The 21,378-nt window shown below is 41.8% G+C and overlaps 2 protein-coding genes and 1 long non-coding RNA gene across 3 annotated transcripts in view; all 3 read left to right on the top strand.

Annotated features, from left to right (window-relative positions):
- Positions 1-21,378, top strand: part of LOC142891081 (NACHT, LRR and PYD domains-containing protein 14-like) — a 407,498-nt gene that overhangs the window by 143,217 nt on the left and 242,903 nt on the right. The window lies entirely within an intron of this gene.
- LOC142891194 (NLR family CARD domain-containing protein 3-like) overlaps positions 1-21,378 on the top strand; it is a 331,599-nt gene that overhangs the window by 73,833 nt on the left and 236,388 nt on the right. The gene's annotated exons all lie outside the window — the stretch shown is intronic.
- LOC142891060 (uncharacterized) lies at positions 3,339-4,691 on the top strand. The gene is made up of 6 exons (XR_012927166.1): positions 3,339-3,469; positions 3,616-3,709; positions 3,815-4,153; positions 4,235-4,366; positions 4,465-4,527; positions 4,621-4,691. It is a non-coding gene; the product is annotated as an uncharacterized LOC142891060 (long non-coding RNA).

Here is a 21,378-nt window from a genome sequence, read left to right as displayed (position 1 = left end):
TTTCTCTTCGTGCAGATCTCGAGTAGGCACGAGTTTCGAGCATAACAGGTAGATAGAGCAGCTGCAGATAATTATAATCATGAGAACATTCCTTCCAGTCTTTGCTGTCCATAGCTTGAGCATAACAGCATTTTCTTATCAGTGTCCCCAAAAGAATTTTCCTAAATTATATTCTTTTGTTTGTTAAAGAAAACAATGTGACCACAGCACCACCACAGAGTGAATTGCCACTCATCAAATGTCAGGATTGTAAGGTACAATTTAATATAATATTTTGGTGTACATTTGTCACAATTTAACTGCACTTTAACAAAAATATCCTGTCATTTAATTTGAACAAATTTTTCCTCTTATTTTTTTTAACACATTTTGACCACAGGAGCAACGGCAGAATTGCCACCAGACATGGCATGTCTTGACCTTATTGTGGATTTATTACAATGACATGTATTGTCACAATGTTGAACCTTAAGAATAAAATCTACTCATGTAACCCCAACATAATTTTGTTTATAATTTCTGTCTTTTCTTATATAGACTAATTGACCACAGCGCCATAATGTTAACACTTCTTAATGGTAAATACAAATGTACATTGAATATTAAAATGAATATGTGTCATCAGTACTGCACCATATTAATTAATGTGTCTTTTGTAACCCTAACAGATAAACAAATTCGTTGGAGTTTTCATCACCTGTTCAATTTTGTTAAAAAAAAAAAAAAAATAGGTTGTTATTATAGGTTTTTGTGTTTTAATTTGTTGTATATATATTTGTGTAAAATAGATGTATTGTTGTTATAATTTTGTGAAAATAAAAATCATTGTTCTTAAGTTGCCATTGCATTGTGATTTCAATTTTATTAAAATGGATAGATAGATAACCGTAATATAATTGATATGGCTTCGAACATATTGGAAAAGAAAGTTCTCTTCTTGTTTGAACCCCCACCCCCCCAGAAAAAACAAACAAATTAAATGTTTCCTTTATTTATCCACTGGCCTTGCCAACAGTTAATTCAGTTAGATCATTAGATTCCTGAAGACCTGAGCTAATTTTTGGATTGCTCTGCAAAATTCTTCATCCAGTGTTGTAGGGCAAAAAAAAAAAAAATAATAATAATTTAACGCGCAAATCAGCATGCACTGGTGGTGGTTGGGGGGGGTTCCCATTTCCCCTATCTTATGTGTAGCAAGGTAACTGCGGTCAGCCCATGCACCCCCCTGGTGATTGTTTGTTACTTTTTTCTATTGCTTTGCAAAATTCTTCATCCAATGTTGTCAAACAAACAAGGAAAATACAAATAACGAGCAGCATGGATTTCCACGAGCACTTCCGGTAGGGGGCGGTTCCCATTTCAGCCATCTTATATTCAACAACGTACCTGCGGTCTGCCCTTCTCTTCCCTTCATGAGGTAAGCGCATGTCCATTCTGCGTGTTTGAACTGAATTTTTTCCAGGAAGAACTTCATTACTTTATACTTGTAAATGTATGTGTACAAATGGAAATGAGTTGTTTTGTGTGAAAACACTGCTTTATACGTGCCTCAACATATGTTTAATACCACGTAGAATCGAGCAACACTGACAAAAGTTTTTGTCTACGTAATAGCTTGTTGCCTTTGTGAGCCGAACTCGAGGCTAATTTGTGCCACCGAATTAGACATGATGGTTGTGTTACTATATACTTGTGTCTAAGTTTGTGTACATATGAAATTGGATTTTCCTCAGCTGAAAATGCTGCTTTATACATGTCTCAACATTTGCGTAGTAGCGCGTAGAATTGAGCCACACTGACTTAAGTTATCGTCTCGCTACTAGCTTGTAGCTTTTGTTCCCCGAGCTGACGTTAGCCTATACTACTGTAAGCAAACATGGTGGTTGTTTTTACCCGTTTGGTTTGTGGTAATGGTGGAACGCACCCAGCAAATCTGTTGGTATATTATGCATTCGATGCGCCTGAGTTTGTTTTTGAAGCTTGATCAGTTTACAATGAGGTTGCTAACCTAAGTGCTTCCATTTTTGTGTCAAACAATGCCTTTCGAGCCTAAGCCTAGCGCGATGCTTACATGTACTATTCAGAGTGGAATTGTTGTTCTGCACATCAACTCAAACATATTGATTCTGAAATGTATTGATGTGGACCTGGCAAAAATTAAAAATAGGGTTGTCAAAAACATTGATCTATCGATTATAAATAATTACGATACCACTTTGCCGAAGTTTAGATATATTAACACGTCTCCGTGACGAAGCGAAACTGTTGAGGTACAATAGTGCCCCCTTTTTTCTTTAAATTAAATATTTGACCCGTTACTACGTCTATATCGTCAAATAACATTGTATTTAAATATTTCATTGATTGATACATTTAACAATTAATGTATTGAATAATTTTAGTTTTGACACTTTTTTCCTCCTTGCAAACCAGAGCTCATATGTATGAATGACATGCAGTATCACATGACAAATGTTTTGTCTTTTTAATTATCTGTTATAGTTATTCTGTTAACATTTTGCAACTATTTTCATGATATGTCTAACTCACATGGTGTAGTTTCTGTCAAGTAGATTAAGTGCAACAACTTATTTTAAATGTTTCCAAACATCTGATGTTATGTGCAATTGTTAACTATACATTGTCATGCCATCAACAATGATTACTGTATTAAAAAAAAAAAAAATCAGCTTTTTCTGTCTGTTGCAGAAAAGAACCCTTTTGCTTTGGCAAACCTTGGACTGACTTTTTGGACTATTTGCATTATCACTTGGATCACCCCACTTAGCACACTTAGATTCTCAAAACACCACACATTTAATTTTACACACAAAACTTTAAACTTCTGTTATCATTGTCTTTGATTGAAAATTTTAATGTTCAGATGCCGAAAACCAAGGCATTCCGTCGCTGTCTGGCCATGAAACGACGCCTGGAACAAAAACAGGATTGGACAGCATTGCCACCTAGAAAGGACTTAGAACATGAAATCATGAACATGGAGATACTCGCGACGTTCAGCCTGTGTTGTTATGTTGTATTCCAAATAAATCTTAAACATGTTCATATTTTTGATTTTTCTTTTTTTTGGTCAATCTACACAGGGCGCGGTACTGGTCAGCGACCTCGGGTGCGAAGATGGCCTGTTTCACTCCTGACTGACAAACAGTGCAAGCTCGTTCTTAAGGCCCAGCAACCAGACAAGGTATGGGTTGTGATTTTGTCAAGCCACGAGTTTCTTTATTTTTCTGTCTTACGAACGCAGTTTCTCTTCCTGCAGAGTGTTCTGGTGGTGGGAGACTCACATCTCCGTCCACTTGTTTTGCGTCGATGCCCGAGAAGTGCCCTTCACACCTGATGCAGTCTGTCAGTTCTCGCCCCGGGCAACAACCCTGAACACGGGCTTGTAACAGACTCCGCCCAGGATTTTGCTGCGTTACTGGCAACTGTGTTGGACCGCTGGCCCAAGGTTTGTTTATCTGCTGTGACAACAAATTTGAACATATGAATGTCATCACCACTTTCTTTTATCAATATCAACTAATTACATGATCTATAGTTCAATAACAGTAATGTTCTTGAATTTTGCATTTTTTTTAAAAAACTATTTTGTAGGTGTTTGTGCTTGACTTTCCACCTCGCCTGACTGTCAAGCCAGAAGTACAAACAGCGCTACGTCAAAAATATCATTGTGTTGCTGCACGCATGGGTGTGTAAAATATGTATTTGTTATATTTTTTCTCTTCAGTGACAGTGTTAAGATATTTCTTAGAATTATGTGATTACATAATTGATTATGCAACATTTCTTCCAGGTTTAACATTTGTGTATATGGCCGATCACCTCCCCCTTCGTCAGCTGTACATGTGGTGTTATGGTGTAAGTTTTGCCTTCTTAAGCCTTACTTGCTCTTCATTTGATCTGACATGTGTTAACATGTTTTATGTTTAGGTGCACCTCAGGACTGATTTTGGTGGAGCGTCTGCATGCTGCAGTGCTCCGTCAGCTCGCACCCCCTTCACCTAGGCCAGGGGTGTTGTGCCACAACCAATCATCGCCAAGGGTGTCTCCCAGAGTGGTTGTGACGGGTCCTGTCCACATGCCAGTGTATGGACCTGCTCCTGAATGGACTCTGGTTGGACCGGAGGTTGAGGTAACCTGTTCATCCCTTTATTTTAAAAATCAACCCTTATCCTAATTTGACTATTATTTCCTCTGCCCTTTTTTCTTATAGACAGTACCAACAGCTGTTGAGACAACATTTCAGACAGACATCCCATCCAATCCAGTGTGGTTCAGTGAGGCTGTGCTGGACCACATGGACACCGTCGTGGACTCATCTGGCAGGGTTTCCCTAGCTGCCATGGTAACATTCACAAAAATACTTGACACAACATATGTACAGTACATGTACAGTATAATTAGTGTGTTACTTTGTTTATGAATTAATTTCTGTTCTTCCAGATGTCCAGCATGAGACGTTGATCAGCACGTGTTGCTTCAAAAATCAAAACAAACAAGCGACAGGTTGGTATTTGGGATATCTGTATTTCATTGTAAGCATCTTTGGGATAGGACAATAAATGCAATTCTTTAAACTTTGTGACCTTGTATTTGCAGGTTCTGGCAACACGTTCACCTGTCCACATGACTGAGTCTGCCTCCAGCAATGTCACAGCAGTTCAGCAGGTTTGTACTTATTCATTTCCACTTCATCACCTGCGCGTGTTTTCCTTTCTGTTTCTCATTGCATAATTTTACGTTTTTCCAGGCGATGCGGCAGATGACCTGGGTCGTGCCAGTGGTTCCTGTGGCTCATGTAGTTCCTGTGGCTCCCGTGGTTGCCAGCGCCAAGCCCGACGAGGCCAGCACCGTCCAGGAGGCAACACAGAAGATCAACAAAGCTAAGGATGCTTTTCTTTCTTCTGTTGCCTCCGACTGCTCCGCTCATTCTATGCTTCGCACATGTAACATTTGTGATCCATCATCAGTTAGTGAAGATGCAGTGGTAGATCATGGCACTGGTATTAGATTAGCCAAAGTTCTGCATGTTTTTTTTTCATCAAGGAGAAACCGGTCATAATTAAAAATTCCCAGGAGTGCAGTGTATGGCCGTGGCTTTAGTCAGTTTAGCCAAACATACATTGCGCAGTGTGGAGTCTTGGGGTGTGCATGATCTGGATGCAAATTTAATTCAGGGTGATAAAGAATATGCAGTTGTGCATAGCAGGAAAGCAAGTGTTCGGAAATACAAGCATCTTTCTGTTCCAGATTTGCCACGCGTCGTAGAAATATGGCAAATATGTGCGTTTCTGGAGACAGTGACAGGCCAAGTGGGCCTAATGGAACATCCATACATCACCGACAAGAGGTGGCTTATTTTTCGAGATGGACTGGAGAGGGTGTTATATCAGTACAGCACCTCTATTTTGACACTGGGAGGGTATTCTTCAGCCGCCCATCATCCATGGCAATGGCCGCTTTGTGGTGGTTGACAGCAACTCACGTAGTCATGTTGGCTTGACTGCTGATAGTGGTAAAAGTTCAATTCTGCACTTTGCATCTTTTGAAGACTTGCACCATTACTTTTGTTGTTTGGCAAACACTGTTTCCAAGGGCTTTGAATTGTGTGGTTTTAACATTTTTGAGTTCCCTCCCAAAAGTCCATCACCACCACCTGGCAGCCATGTATCTGAGTGTGTTGTTTTGGAGAAGTCAGCACCAGCTGATATCAGTGAGCCTGATGATTGTGTTGTTGTAAGTCCAGACCCAACTGGCAACAGTGACCCACCTCAGAGTAGCAAGACTCACTTTGACACAGATAATTCTGACGTACAGTTTGTCAGTGCTGTGACCAATGATGAGTTTATTTTCTGTCCTCTTGGTGTTGATATTTGTGTTGACCTTTGTCACAATTTCAATATTTGGAACGCACTACTTTTCCCCTCTCTGATTGCAGTGGTTCCCTAGGTGCTCCCTGTACAATTGAGTGTTGTGGCTGATGGGAACTGCTTCTTCAGAGCAATCAGTCAGGCTGTGAATCGTTCACCATCGAAGCACCATCGCAAGATGTGTTTGGCTATCTGTAAAGAGTTGGAGGTAAATGCTGACAAATACAAAAGTATTTTGCGTAGTCAGTATTCCTATGTCTCGTCCAAAATGAGGTATGTTCATAGTTTGGCCTCAGAAGTGGAAATTCAGGTTGCAGCAGATTGTTTAGGATTAGATGTGTACACTGTAATGGGAAATATGTATTCTTGGGTTATTCTTTATTATGTTGTATCCTGTGTCATATGATCACTAGTAGCACGTGTAATCTGTTCGTTTCATAGTATAACCTTCGAGACATTCTCCTCGTGGTCCACCAGAGGAGGCTGTAAATGTGTCAGCTTGTGCTGATTCTCTGTGCTTTGTTTTCCTCTTCTTCCCTTCCTTATCTCTTCCCCTCCCAGTCCAGTGTATAAGAGACCTTCTTCCTCCTTTCCTCCTCGCACTCGCATTTTACTGTGTTTTGTGCCTCAGAGCTCCGATCCCCTTTTTATTGTTTGTTCATTAAATTATCCCAGTATTCCTGCATCGGCATCTTCGCTCTTTTCCACAACACGTTTAATTGGTGGTCATTGGTTGAAATACAGCTCTTGCAAAAAACAATTCTCACATTGTATTTATTTAGAGAATGTTGGCAGAAACCATTATGAAAACGTTTGTGTTCATGAACCTGGACAGCGACGTTGTTATGGCTTTTGTAAGGTTAACCAGATGACCAGTGACGGAATGACTTTGCGAAATATAAAGGCTTTTCATTCAGATGTAGACGTTTCTAATGTTGTTGAGGTTGCAAAAAGAACCAACACCAACAAAGTTGGGGCAAGATTATCGCGGTCAACATACCTGAGAATGAAGAAGACGGCACATGAAAAACAAGATAGCTTTCTTGCAAAAAAAAAAAAAAAAAGGAACCTGACATATAAAACATCTTATTCAGTAGATACACAGATTAGGGATAAAATAAAATCCAGACAATGTAAACACTATCAGCACAATATCCAGCCACAAGACATCCAGTGTCAGAAAGTATAGGCAAGACATTCTGCACAGGCAAAAAGTTAGACAAAGCAGTACTTCTAAGTATAAGCAGGACGTTCTGTCAGGCTGGGACTCAAGGCAGGACTCAGATGCAGAGGGTAGTGAGAGGCAAAGATTTTTATTGTACCAAACACGCGGTACACCTCTAGACCAAGTGATCAAAATAACCAGGCTGTGAAACTCCTAGGGTACCTAATCTATGAAACGAAAAGGGTAAGATATAAGTTGCTCAAGGGATAAAGGGTTGAGGATGGGGAAAAACAGGGGATAAACTAAAAATCACTCCAGAGGAAAATGGGGCAAGCTACATATAACTAAAGGATAAACCTAGACTAAAATAGATTGAAACATGGCATGCAAAAAGGGCTAATGAAGTAGAAACGAAAAATCACTCTCTAAGAGGGGCTAAATAACAGAATCTCAATTAAACTATTAAACTAAACTTTGACCAAGAACAAAACATTATCAAAAACAAAAAAATCACTAGTCTTTGAGGATGAATCGGCTTACTGTGAGTTTTTCTTGGGCTGTGCCAGAGCGCTAGACATGACGACACAAGACAAGGGAGACACAGGCTATTTAAACACATGAGGTGATGAGGCACAGGTGGAGACAATGGGTAATTGGGTCAGACGCACAGGTGGCACATGAGGAGGGGGAAGTGATCTGAAACGAGAGGAAGGTTAGCAGTTTACGTGGCATTAGAGAAATTCGAATTATTGCCTTAGTCCGATTATGATTGGAGAACTCACGTGCATGTAAACACCTTAGTCTGATTATGATCGGAGTTTGAGAACTCCGATTGGAATCGGAGAACTCCGATTGAGACACCCAGATAATGCGATTGGAATTCGAATTTCTCTGCCTTTTCGTTCACATTTTTTGTAAGTTAGAAGAATTTCAACTTTGTAAATAAAAGCACACCAAAAATATGTTTTTTCTGATTTGTTTTTATTTTGGTAAATTTGCTGTTTGTTTTTTTTTGCTGGAAACGGCGTGCAGCGGCACAAGCTTCCTCCACGGTCGGCACTTTAATGAGCGTGTGTATAACTGAAGACACCGTTCCTTTGCAAAACCTGTACACAAACTCTCCCACCAGTCTGCTCCGAACCCGAATCCAACAAGAACGAGAGTTTCGGGTCCGTAGCAACGGCACAAAGCGTAGCATCGAAGACAGTTGTGTTGTTGTAGCCCTCCAACAGCAAACAACGTTCTTGTCTGCCTTTTAAAATCACCATGAGCACAAGAAATAGGGTACACTTTATCTGCAAAGTAAGTAACACGTACATTATGAACTATCGTTCCATATCATAATGATTTAATATGTCAACCGAAAGCAGCTGACCGGCTGAAAAGACTCAATCCACCCCCTAGTGTTGGGAAGAGGACATGTTCCCGTCAATAATTTGAATTTCTCAGCTGCATGTATACGGGCGCAAGATGAGAACTCCGATTGGACGAGAAAACCGATTTATTGCTTAGTCCGATTAAGCTCTGCATGTAAACGCACTGAGTGATGTCAAAATAAAACGGGAAATGACGAGACGACACGAAGATAAGACGCAACCTCACCGCAGTGTGACACGCTCTTCACATGGGAAAAACTTAGACAAAACAGTATTTCTAAATATAAGCATGATGCTCTTCACAGGGAAAGGACAAAAGAGATAAGTCGTAACAAGTCTCGCGGCAATTTAGACCACAAGCAGGGAGTCATTGCTAGAGTTCAGTTGACTCGTCAGCAGAAGAAGGTTCATCTGAAAGACTTTAGTTTTGTCATGGAGCACTTCAATGAGAAGGTTAGAGATGGACCCGAGTTTGTGTGTTCTGTTTGTCTCAGGTTGTTCTTTAAAACTCAAGTCCATGCTTGTGATAGGCAGGTTTATGAAGAAGGAGTCGCAAACAATTGCATTAGTGAGCAGTACTTGCACACATGCAATGTTGACTGTGTTGCACCGTGTCAGTTGCTTTCCTGTAGAGGTCAGCTGTGGATCTGTTACACGTGCCACCAGAAGCTACTTAAAGGTCAGGAGCCGGCTGAATGCTGGAAGAACAACTTGCAGCTTGATCCCATTCCACCCGAACTGGGCTGCTTGAACAGTTTAGAGCAGCATTTGATTGCGCTACATATACCCTTCATGAAAATGTTGGCGCTGCAGAAAGGGGGACAGAATGGAGTGCATGGACCAGTGACTTGTGTTCCAGGCAATATTGTTGAGACTGCAAACGTGTTGCCACATTCCAGTATGGAAGGGTCTTTGTTACAAGTTAAGCTGAAGCGCAAGTCAACATACAAAGGACACTATGAGTATCAGTTTGTGGATACCATGCATGTCAGGCGAGCTTTAGAGTGTTTTGTTAGGTTGAACCAGTTTTACAAGGACATCAAGTTCAACGACGCGTGGATTAATGCATTTTGTCGGGAAGAGGTCAATGAGTCAGGTCAGGTAGTTGTGGAAGGCGAGGAGGCAGTTGTTGAAGTGAAGGGAAAGTAAGGTGATCAGGGTCAGAAGGAGGATTTGAATGCAGACATGTTACAAGATGAACAATTACATGACAGGCAGCAGCACTGCATGTTTCACGACACTTGTCACATGCCTGTAGATGTAGGCCAGGAGCTTTTGGATCAGCATTTTGACCAGATTTTGAATATCGCGCCTGCAGAAGGCAATAGTCCGGTTAGGGTACTTCGGGATGAGACGAATGAGGCCAAGTCTTTTCCGGTGTTGTTTTCACAGGGTAGAGGGACATACCACGACAGTCGACCTCGGGGTTTGACGTTGTCACGTTATTTAAGTAATAGGATAATGCATGTCGATGGTCATTTTGCGCGGAACGTGGAGTATATTTTTTCAGGTCAATACATGTCAGAGGTTCAGCAGGTATCGTCAAGTGTGTTGATTACGTTGCACAAAGGCAAAGGTGGTCAGGTTGCACAGAAGGTTAGCGTGACTTTGACTTTGACGAATGACGCATCTTTAAAAAAATTATTGCAGTTTGATGAGGGTTGTAAATTTCTTAGACCTATTACAGGAACGCCAGCTTTTTGGAGTTCAGTCAAGAGGGACCTGTTGGCTTGTGTTGGCCAGTTAGGAATTCCTACAGATGGCACTGTTTTCTGAACGAGGTGCTCAAGTCTCCTGCTGAAATCATTGGCAAAATCGTCGATCACTTTTATAGAGTTGAGTTTCAGCAGTGTGGTTCTCCTCACGTTCATTGTTTGTTTTGGATCGAGGGTGCACCCAAACTTAGCAAGAACACAGATGAGGAGATAGTTGCGTTTATCGACGAATTTGTAACGTGCGAGACACCCACTGACGATGATGCATTATTGGACATTGTCTCATCGGTACAAACGCATTCTAAACGGCATTCCAAGTCTTGCCGCAAGACTTCAAGGAAAACCCAGTGTTGTTTCAATTTTCCCAGACGCTTTAATAGGGAGTGAACAATATTACTACAAATTAACGACTTGCATGTAAATACTGTACATGTTCTCTGGGAAACAGCTAAAGCAGTAATGCGGGGCAAAATAATATCTTATTCATGCCACAAGAAAAAAAAGGAACTAGCTTTGGAGTCTGAATTCATTAATAATATTAAAACATTAGAATCTTCATATGCCATACAACAGGAAGAAGACATGTGGAGAGAGTTATGTAAATTAAAAACAGAATTAGCTAAACTTACAGATAAAAAAAATCAAGTTCCAAATGCAAAGATTACGCCAAGAGAATTTTGAATGCAATAATAACTCTAGTAAATTTTTAGTGAACCAACTAAAGTCAAACAGAGAAAGAGCAACAATCCCCTCCATCAAAAACCTGGATGGCAAACTAACGCATAATCCAGAAGAAATTAACAAATGCTTCAGAGATTTCTACAAAAAATTATATTCCTCTAATAATAACCCTTCAGAAGCCTCTATAGATAGTTTTCTTAATACTATTGTGCTACCAAAATTAAATCAGGAACAGGCTACTACAATGGATGCAGATCTCACTCAGGCAGAGTTTGAAGAAGCCTTGGCACAAATGCCATTAAATATGGCAACAGGACCTGATGGCTTCCCAGTAGAATTTTATAAGGCACTTTGGCCAACTGTTGGTCCTACCTATTATAGAATGTCTAGAGAGATCCTACACACTGGACATCTCTCCTCAAACATGAATTCTGCTAACTTTAGCCTCGTGCTCAAGCCTGACAAAGACCCATCGCTCCCGACTAGCTACCGACCAATATCGTTAATCAATACTGATCTTAAAATTATTTGTAAAGCAATAGCTAGACGACTAGAAAAAATTACTCCATATATAATCCATCCTGACCAAACAGGGTGTATTAAAGGTAGAGACTCAATTTCCAATGTACGTAGATTTATCAATCTGAATTCACTGACACCAATAATCTACAAACAACAATTGTTTCGCGAGATGCAGAAAAAGCATTTGACAGGGTGACAGGGAGTTTCTTATTCGCAACGCTACAAAAATTTGGTTTTGGAAATTTGTTTATATCCTGGATACGAACACTATATAGCTCTCCGTGGGCCTGAGTTTGAACGAATAGCCAGATCTCTCAAAGGTTTAATCTGCAACGAGGCACCAGACAGGGCTGCCCTCTCTCCCCTTCACTATTTGCAATGTTCATTGAACCTCTGGCAGCTGCAATCCGTCAAAATGACAACATCAAAGGAGTCCCAATTTCAACATCCGACCATAAAATGAGCCTATTTGCCGATGACGTATTATTATTTCTTCGTAATACACAATCCTCACTTGCTGAAGTTATCACCCTTATTGACAATTTCTCTTGTATTTCGGACTATACAATAAATTGGGGAAAATCCACACTTCTACCGCTTAATTGTAAATTTAAACGAACCTCTTGCGCACCACTGCAAGCTGGTAACATACGATATTTAGTTATCAACTTCTCTCCCAACCTATCAGACTTAATACAACTCAATTTCATCCCGCTATTAAAGAAAATAGAAAACTATCTAATTCGATGGAGAAACCTACCCATATCTCTTTTAGAGAAAGGGCCAATTCCAATTCCTCACTCAACTCCTCAATCTCAACCCTCGCCCTTAACCCTCAATCTTTGGCCCTCAATGTTGGCCCTCAAAAATAAGTGTAAGGGCTTAGAAATGGGACACCCCTTAAGTGCAGTTACGTCTTCAGACTGTGGGGGTCGGCCTTACGCCAACCCTTACGCCTGACTCCAGTCAGTCAAGAAGACGACGACGACGAAGAAGGAGAAAAAGAAGAAGACGACGAAAAAGAAGAAGTCCTCGGTCGCTACACAACGATGTACAAAAGTAACGTGAAGCCGGGACCGCCGGTCCTGCTGACAAACATCGTAAAGTAAAAAAATAAAAATGTTACGCAACAACAATGTCAATAATCCATAAGAAACTCTTACACTAAGACAATAAAATGGTTTTATAATATTTATATCTTTATTAACTAAGAAAATACTTCCATTTGTAGCTCGCTTTTTTCATCGCCATTTTTTGAAGATGTCTTGGCGAAAATACACAATGCCTTCTGGGTAGCCCTTACTGCCAAGGGTGGTGCCGGAGAATCTCAATATTGAGGGCGATACAGCCCTTAATCTTGTCCCTCAATTTGACGTTCTGAGAATCGGGATAGCACTTGCACTTCGCGGGAGCGCGCATTTTTGAGATTGAGGGTTAAGGGAGGAATTGGAATTCACCATAAATCTTGAATTTGTGTCATCTAGAGTGGTATCCTTGTAGGCCTGGGCGATATTGCATTTTTTTTTTTATCACGATATGTTTTCTTATATTGCTCGATGTCGATAATAATCACGATAGGATTTTTTTTTTAATCAATAATAGTTTTAATATTAGTATTCTCCTTGGACCGCAAAGAAACCAGAAGGATTATTTTTATATATTTATTGTTAGAATGTATGACAATACAAAACATTCAACAACAACCCGACAGAACCAAGACGTTTGTATTATTTTTTTACATCTTAGATGTACTGAAATAAAATAACTTAAATGTTGAGGATTATGTGTCTTGTTTTTAACATCTCTCAAACATTTTAGAGGTAGTGTACTGAACTGATTAAATAAAATAAAAACAAAAATAAAAAGAGGTACAGACAGACAGTACAATATTGCATGTCACTGCTCTGGTTATGTTTCTGTACCGCGTCGATCTTTTTCCTTGTACGGGGCAGCTGCGTTAAAGGCTGACTGTATTGTTGTTTGACGAGCAACTGTTTGCTTAGCACTGTCGCTAGCTAGGCTACTACTACTGCTAGCAGGAGTATCATGCAGCACACTCCCCCTGGGCTCTTGCAGCAGTGCGTTGTTTTTAGCGTTACCTGCGGGGAGGCTAGCATGAAAACGTAAACTCTGGCTTTCATATCATTCTTTATCGTGGTACTTCTTGAGATGTTGAAAGAGGTTTGTGGTGTTTCCTGTTTTGCTTGGGACTGTTCTCCGACATAATTTGCACTTAGCGTTAGCCTGTACTTTGTCGGACCTGAGGTAGCCGAACCAATTCCAAATCACCGAACTGGTATTGCCTTTCTTCGCCACTATTTCATCCTGCTGGACGTTTTCAGATTCCTCCTCACCCTCGGTGTAAGGGGTACAGTTCTCAGGCACATTTTGTACAGTTTCTTCACTTCCCTCATTTTCTGCTCCTCGCTACTCATTTCTACATGTTCCTATAACTAGCTTTAGCGGACGGCTGTGTGTGTCTCCCATCTGAGTTGTTGCGAGCGAGAGGAGGTGGGTGGAGGGAAGGAGGCACGCCGTTGTTTCTCTGCTGGGATTGGCTGTTCATTTAGCACGCGCTTGTTTCTCTCCTGTGGGATTGGTTGGGTTATCGAAATAACAGCTCATGCATTTATCATCGTTATCGTGGAGTTTTTAATCGCGATTATTATCGTAATCGATTTATCGCCCAGGCCTATATCCTTGTATATGTTTACCCTTTGGTATAGGTTGTTGCTGTTTTATTTCTGATTGAGTTGTGGTCTAAAGGGAAAATGTCTGTGCATAACGATCCACATATTCAGAATGAGCCAGCTAGACATCCTGAACTCATGCTAGCAGACCTTTTGAAAGAGTTAGACAATCAGGCTTTTGATTGATGTAAGGCAGCAGAGCCGATAGACGCGTTTGGATCCTAATCCTAGTGCACGAAAGCCAAGTATTAGAAGGTCATCTTGAGAGAAACGCCCAACACCGAAGATGCAAGAGTTTATGGAGCAACAATCAGTTCAAAAGGAAAAAAGGGTCTACTCTGCGTATGAAGAGTGGAAGGTTCACGTTAGAGAGGTTCGTAAAAGTCTCAAAGGCGAGTGTTCTGATGAGGATCTGTTTGCAATAATGAAAACTCTCAAAGAATTAGAGGCTGTAGCTAAGGTAGAATATAACAGTCTAAGAGAAACGTCAAACCCTTCCCAAGAAGTAAGGAGAAAGATTGACGCATGTTCAGCAGTGACAGCAGATTTAATGCAGTTCACGAAAGTTCGCCTGTCTGAGACTGGAGAGGACTTTGACGCAGAAGCGGAAAGGCTAAGGTTGCGTTTGCTGCTGGACAAGGAGTAGGCCAAATCCATATATGGATCCACAGCTTCTTCTACGTCGTCTGTTGCTAACAGTTCCAAACCAGGCTCCGAGACGCCAAGCATTGCATTGAAGAAAACCGAGATGGCTGCTCAGTTGGCTGCAAAAAGGGTGGAATGCGAAATGGAAAACCTGATCAATGCACAACGGCAAGAGCTGAAACGGCCATTAAAATTTGCACAGTGGAGCGCAAGCTTGAAGGCCCTTATAGATCTGGAGACTATCCTAACTTTAAAGAGTTTGTTTCCTTCATTTCAAAGGAGGCACGTATAGCATGCAACCCAGTCTCATCAAGGTATGCTCTCATGCCCGTGGAGGAAAAGCCAACAAGATAAACAAAGCGTCCAAGGGCAGACACCTTTGCCACCAACGTTGCAGACTACAGAAACATCAAGCGCCATATTTGAATCCCACACCAGCGATGAATTCAAGTACGAAGAGCCCAAAGATTCCACTAAAATTGAAGAAGTGAAATGCATATACTGCGAAGAGAGCCACTCCATCTATAGCTGTCAAAAATTAGCAACAACATCTATGGAAGAAAAGCAAAGGTTTATTAGAGACCACAAACTGTGCTTCGCATGCCTCAGGAGAGGTCACATTTCAAAGGACTGTCGAAAGAAAGCGACGTGTGGCAAATGTAAAAAGAGTCATCCCACTCCGCTACATGAAGACCGTCCACCTGTGGAGAAGCCACCTTCACAAAAAGCTCAAGAAACGGAGGAAAACGCATGTAAGGTGAATGGAGGTGATAACGGAAGCACATAAATGATAGTCCCAGTATGGATATCATCATCAAGCACTACTGGATCAGAGACCCTAGCTTATGCTTTATTCGACACCCAGAGCAGTAAAACCTTTGTTGATCAAGATCTGTGTGAGAAGCTACAGGCTGCAAGCGAACCAGTGAAGCTCAAGCTGTCCACCATGATGGGAAGGGACTCAGTTATAGAAAGCCAGAGAGTCAGTGGACTTAAGGTGAGAGGTTATTCCTCAGAGACCACCATCAGCCTACCTTCTGTCTACAGCAGAGACTTCATCCCACTAGAGAGAGCACACATTCCCACCAGTGATACTGCAACGGGTGGAGTCATCTTGCATCCATTGCCAACGAGATACCTCCACTGATGGATTGTGGAGTCAGACTTTTGATTGGCTATTACTGCTCTAGAGCCTTAGCACCGCGTCAGGTCATCACAGGAGGCGACAGCGAGCCCTATGGTATACGGACAGACTTGGGCTGGAGTATTGTTGGAGGTGTGTCCCCGAGCGTGAACTCCAAGGATGCGACAGGGTTGTGCAATCGCATATCCGTAAGAGAGCTACCACCTGCTTCACCAGCTGCCGCGATTAATTTTACAGATACAAACCCAAGAGAAGGCAGCACATCTCAGAAAGACATACAGTTCCTTCAGATCCTAGAAAGAAGAATTCACCAGAACGAAAAAGAGTACCCGCAAACGGCAAATTTCATCCAAAATCATTTTCACGTTGACAATGGCATAGCAAGCCGTGAGTCTGTAAAGGCCGCCATCCAGCTGGTGGTAGAAGCTCAAGCAGTGCATGTAAAAGGGCAGTTGTGTCTTCATATCTCATCACCAGGTGGTCCTGCAATCTATCGGTGCAAGTGAACGAGCCGAAGAAGTGATGGACGTAGATCTTAGTCACAATGATCTCCCAGTCTGGACGGCACTTGGAGTACAATGGAATGTAAAGGAGGACACCTTCTCCTTTAAGGCCTCCCTCGATGAGAGACCAATGACCCAGCGTGGGATCTTTTCAACTGTAGCCTCTGTGCACGACCGATTTGGGTTCCTGGCCCCATTCTTCTTGTTGGGAAAGCAAGTGCTCCAAGGCCCTGTTTGCACTTTGTCACTTGTAACTGTTTTGTGGGATCGTATCACAAGTACGCATCTTGAAGCATCTGTTCGCACATGGCATTAACATGCGTCTCGAGCGTGCCACTTGTGATCGCATTAGTGCATTTTTAACGACTGGGGGCAGTGAAGCGCAAAACCACGGCTAGTTTTACCTGAAAGCGAATAAGAATCAACTTCCTGTTTGCGAACTATATCAAGTCACTCGTTTTAATTCTACTGCAGCTCGTATGGATCCGCACAAGGAGTAACGACTGGTGGGACAGAGTGGTGATGACTTCTTTTTCGGATCAACAGTGGCTGGCAAACTTTCGTCGCACATTTAATCACATATGTGGGAAACTGCGACCGCTGCTCCACTGACAAAATCCGCTAATGCGGAATGAAATTTATTAGCATCCTAATAAAAGAGTCTTGTTTGTAACTTTATAATTACAACGCCGGGAGGAGGGGTGCCGACCAAGTACGTGCACGGGAGAGGTGAGTCGAGTAGGCGGTCGTTAATGGGGACGGAGCTCGCATTCTGTTCGCACGTCCGTGACGAATGCGATTTTATGCGAAGCGGATGACAAAACGGATTTGTCAGCCGTGGATTGGCTGGGATTTCCACCCCCACAATTCCTTTGACAATGTCCAAAATAGATCTCCAGTACTGTTCCAAGTGCCTGCACGTCCAGAACACGTGGAGGAGGGTTCCTGTTTCAGTCTTACACCTAGGGCAGTTTTCAGAGTAGTTACTGCTTATTTTATGAATACTTTATGCCGACTGTTATAGGAGAATGATTGAGAGCTACTGCAGATCTGCTCCCAATCAGTCTCATTGATGACAGAGTCTGTGTCTGTTTTATACTGCTCATTAGCCTGTCATAAACATAGGATAAAAAAGCCTTTCGAATTATACTTGCCTCGTATTATAGTATCTAACTCAAAATCCTCCAAGGCAGTGTTTCTCAGCGTTTACCCACTAGCCCTGAGCGGCTAGTGCCAGCCGCGGTACGGGACAGTTCGGTTGAAAGGTATTTCCTTAAGCCTGACCAGAACCTGATCGTGGTTGGAGTCACGGTTGCAAGGTGAACCAACGGTTTTTGTGCCTCCCGTGTCCCCGAAACCATAGGATTCACTTTTTGTATTAACCGTGGTTTTGTTTTGTTTTGTGCGAGACATTTACGTAGGGCTTAGAATGATTTTGTTTAATACTGTTTACTTGTTGTGGCCGACTATTCTTTCGTCGTCCACCGCCCGAGTCGAGCCCATTTCACTCCCGTTGCTGACCGCACCGGTGTTCCATCGCATCTGCATTAGGCTGAACAAACCTCCAACATTTTCTCTGTTCGGTCCACTCCGACCGTTGTAGTCCTTGGTGCTTCGGTAGTCGCTCCGTCCATCCAGCTCTCTTTGAGCTTTTTCTTCAGCCACAGAGAACAGAAACGTCTGTAGTTCTACGTTTGCCCATGGTACAGTTTCATAATGTGGCAACACGAAGGAGCAGTGTGGGGGGGGGGGAGAAGATAATGTTGATGCAATTGCAGAATGTAAGGGGGTTATTGTTAAGGAGTAGGGATATGGGACGACAACGCCACCTCAAGTTGTTTTTTTGAGGAATAAAACAATAGAAGGCACACGGCTTTTTCTTTACGAATGAGCTGAGACGTGGTTTACAAAGAAAGACAAGGCTTTATTATAATTTAAAGGAAGTGCACCTAAAAAAAACAGGAAATCCCGGCAGTTACGGATTGGAATCACTCAACCCAGAAAAAGAAAAAAAACAAATTTATAAGTAAACTATCAATACCAAGAAACAGGAGAGGAAGCACCGTTCAAAACAAACAACTTACTAACAAGGGGGAACAATTAAACAACAACAACAACAAAAAAAACAAATATCAAAACAAATGGACAAATCAAATTCTCAAACTCAAAAAGGGGAAAGGATCTTCAAAATAAAAGGGGCCAACGATTCAAACAAGGGGAAGAGACTGGTCAAAACAAAAGCAGGACAGGCTGACAACACCACACGGGGGGCAACAGAAACAAAATGACTTACGGAAGGTGATGATGCTGTTCAGGGCACAATCAAACACTCGCATCCCAGTGGGCAGTCAGACTTGGGTGGTGACGACACAGCAAACTAAAACAAAAGGGATACCACCACCTGTCCACACCTGTCGACCTCAGCCTCTGAATAACAAAAAGAAACACAATTAGGAGAGATCAAGGACGCATATACGGAATTAATGGTGACACTCACACACACAAGCACACACACATCAGGGTTAGGTATACATTCAAATAAACAAAAATACACAATTAATTCAACAATGCAGCAAAACGAAAAATAAACAACCAAAACAAACAAAACAATAAGAAATGGTTAGGTGGTCACTACGCACCAACTGTCACAAGCAGAACGGCTTCATAATTCGGATCTTAATTAATGACGTGATCCGACAACTTTCGGCGTCAGCAAAGCAGCAGCAAATTTGACTGGTTTTAGGGGCTGTCAGTACAGCGGCAAAGCCATGTTTCCAGGCGGTATCGGGAGTTGTAAGAGGCAGCACATGCCGAAAGAGCGACGACTAGGCCTGTCACAATAACAAATTTTGCTGGACAGTAAAAGTGCTACAAATTATTGTCGATAAACGATATTATTGACACCATTTTTTTTTATCATATAATGATAATATATGACATAATAATGCAAGTACACAATGTCAAAAACAATACACTTTCATTTCTCAAGATTAAGAGGTTGCAAATAAGATGAACAAACATAGTAAACATAAAAGACAACAAAAAAACAATAAAAATAAAATGGACTCACATTCTGTTTTATCAAAAATAGCACTTAAAAGCCATGATAATTAAAAAAAAAAAAAAAAAAAAGCAGAAAGAAAGGACTTTGACGCTGTCTGTAAGTGCGCACCATTTTGCTCTGTTTTTTTTTTTTTTTTTTTTTTTTTCAATATTTGCTTTGCTTACCAAACGCTTCAGTCAGCGTTGCCTGTCGGGACGATCGCTCCGCGGAACCTCGGGCGGTACTTTTTTTTCACAGTTGGGAAAACTGGAGGGGATAATTGTGCTTGAGGTGCACGTGCATGTTCGACGTATTCCCCTTCTTCACCACCACTACTTTCAAACAATTCCGACATATCGGCTCGTCCGTGTTCATGGGCTCACCTCGTTCGTTTCGTTTGAAGCCGAAATGTTCCCATACTGACACTGTTCATCAGTCATAGCGTTTGCTCGGTTTTCCTTCACTTCGCTCACTTGCAGCACTGTGTCGGTGTGTGTCTGTGTCTGCGGCAGCGCCCGCCTGGCCCATCCCGTGACAAAGAGACTTAATGACTGACAGGAGAGTTCACTCACTCCGTTCATTCCGCTATAGGGCCAACGCGAACAGGTGTCGAGACAAATGCACAGAGTGAGACCTTTTCTCTCATCCAGCGTGTTTGGTAGCGAGAGAGGAGAAAAACAAACGCGGCGTCTGGTCTTTTTTCTATTTTATTCGTGAGCTGCGAGCGAAAAAGCCAGAGGACAATGAACAGCTTTTGAGCGCTGGCAAGTGCCACGTGCCAAGGGGAAAGGGGATAAGATGTCAGTATTTGTTCGGATTGCTGATGGATTTATAGTATCTAAATCACTTGTATCAAAAAAAAAATTCTAAGACTGCAAAAAGATAGGGCCATTCTAAACAATCAAATGCCTTTTCATCATCTAATGAGAGGGCAACGACTGGTGTACTGATGTTTTCGGCACAGACCATTCAAATGAGAAATCTACGGATGTCATCAGAGGAAAGGCAGTTCTGAATGAAGCCAGTTTGATCTTTATGTATAAGGTCAGGTATGATTTCCTCCAGCCTAGTAGCTATTACTTTGGTGAGTATTTTATATTCTGATGAAAGAAAGGATATCGGCCTATTGGAACCACAGAGTTTTGGGTCCTTTCCGGGTTTTAGCAGGACAGTGATCAAAGCCTGTTCTAAGGTTTTTGGCAGTTGGTGTATTTCAAGTGAGTGTTTAAACATATCCATTAGCGGTGTTATTAGATTAGATGTAAAAGCTTTATAAAAGCCCAGTCTTTAACTTGTGTACGTACATTTCTACCCTTGGTTGTCCGTTGGCGATACTCACTGGTTAAGTTGGGAAAGGATTTCTGAGGCGGTTTTCAATAGGCTTTGACGAACAACAAATTAATTTATATCAATCAGTATCAAAGCATGCACGCACAGCAGTGTTGTATTCGTTGACGATGACGTTGACGAAATAATTTCGTCAACGCCCCTTTTTTTCGTGACGAAGACGTGACGTTGACGAGTCGAACATAAGTATTTGATGACTAAATTGTGACGAGACGAATGTGCGTTTTCGTTGACAAGACGAGACTAGACGAAAACGTTTGTGTTGCTCGTAGGATTGCCACCTCCTAGAGTTTCAAATCCGGGACATCTCGGGGGTGGCGGGGTTCCGATCTCTCAAGTCTGTCAACGACGGGGGCGGAGGCGTCCCCGAAATATACGGGACAAAGTGACGTGCGTCCCGTATCAGTTCATTACGGAACAGGTTTTTTAGTTGCCAAATACGGGACAATCGCGTATTTTACGGAAGGGTTGGCAACCCTATCTAGACCACAGACGGAAATCAAATGAGATTGTCATGTTCCCGAAGAAACGGGAGAGATTTTATTTTTGTGGTGAGGTGGTGAAAAAAGAGAACAATTCTGTAAAACGGGAGGGGTGGCTAGCTGCGTTGCTTCAACGGGCTACAGTTAGTTATTGTGTCATGTTATATGCTTTGT

Source organism: Nelusetta ayraudi, unplaced genomic scaffold (genome assembly GCF_046127955.1).
Source record: "Nelusetta ayraudi isolate G7.1 ecotype Tasmania unplaced genomic scaffold, CSIRO-AGI_Nayr_v1 ptg000028l, whole genome shotgun sequence".
NCBI classification, from domain to species: domain Eukaryota; kingdom Metazoa; phylum Chordata; class Actinopteri; order Tetraodontiformes; family Monacanthidae; genus Nelusetta; species Nelusetta ayraudi.
This window is presented reverse-complemented; position numbering and strand designations above follow the sequence as displayed.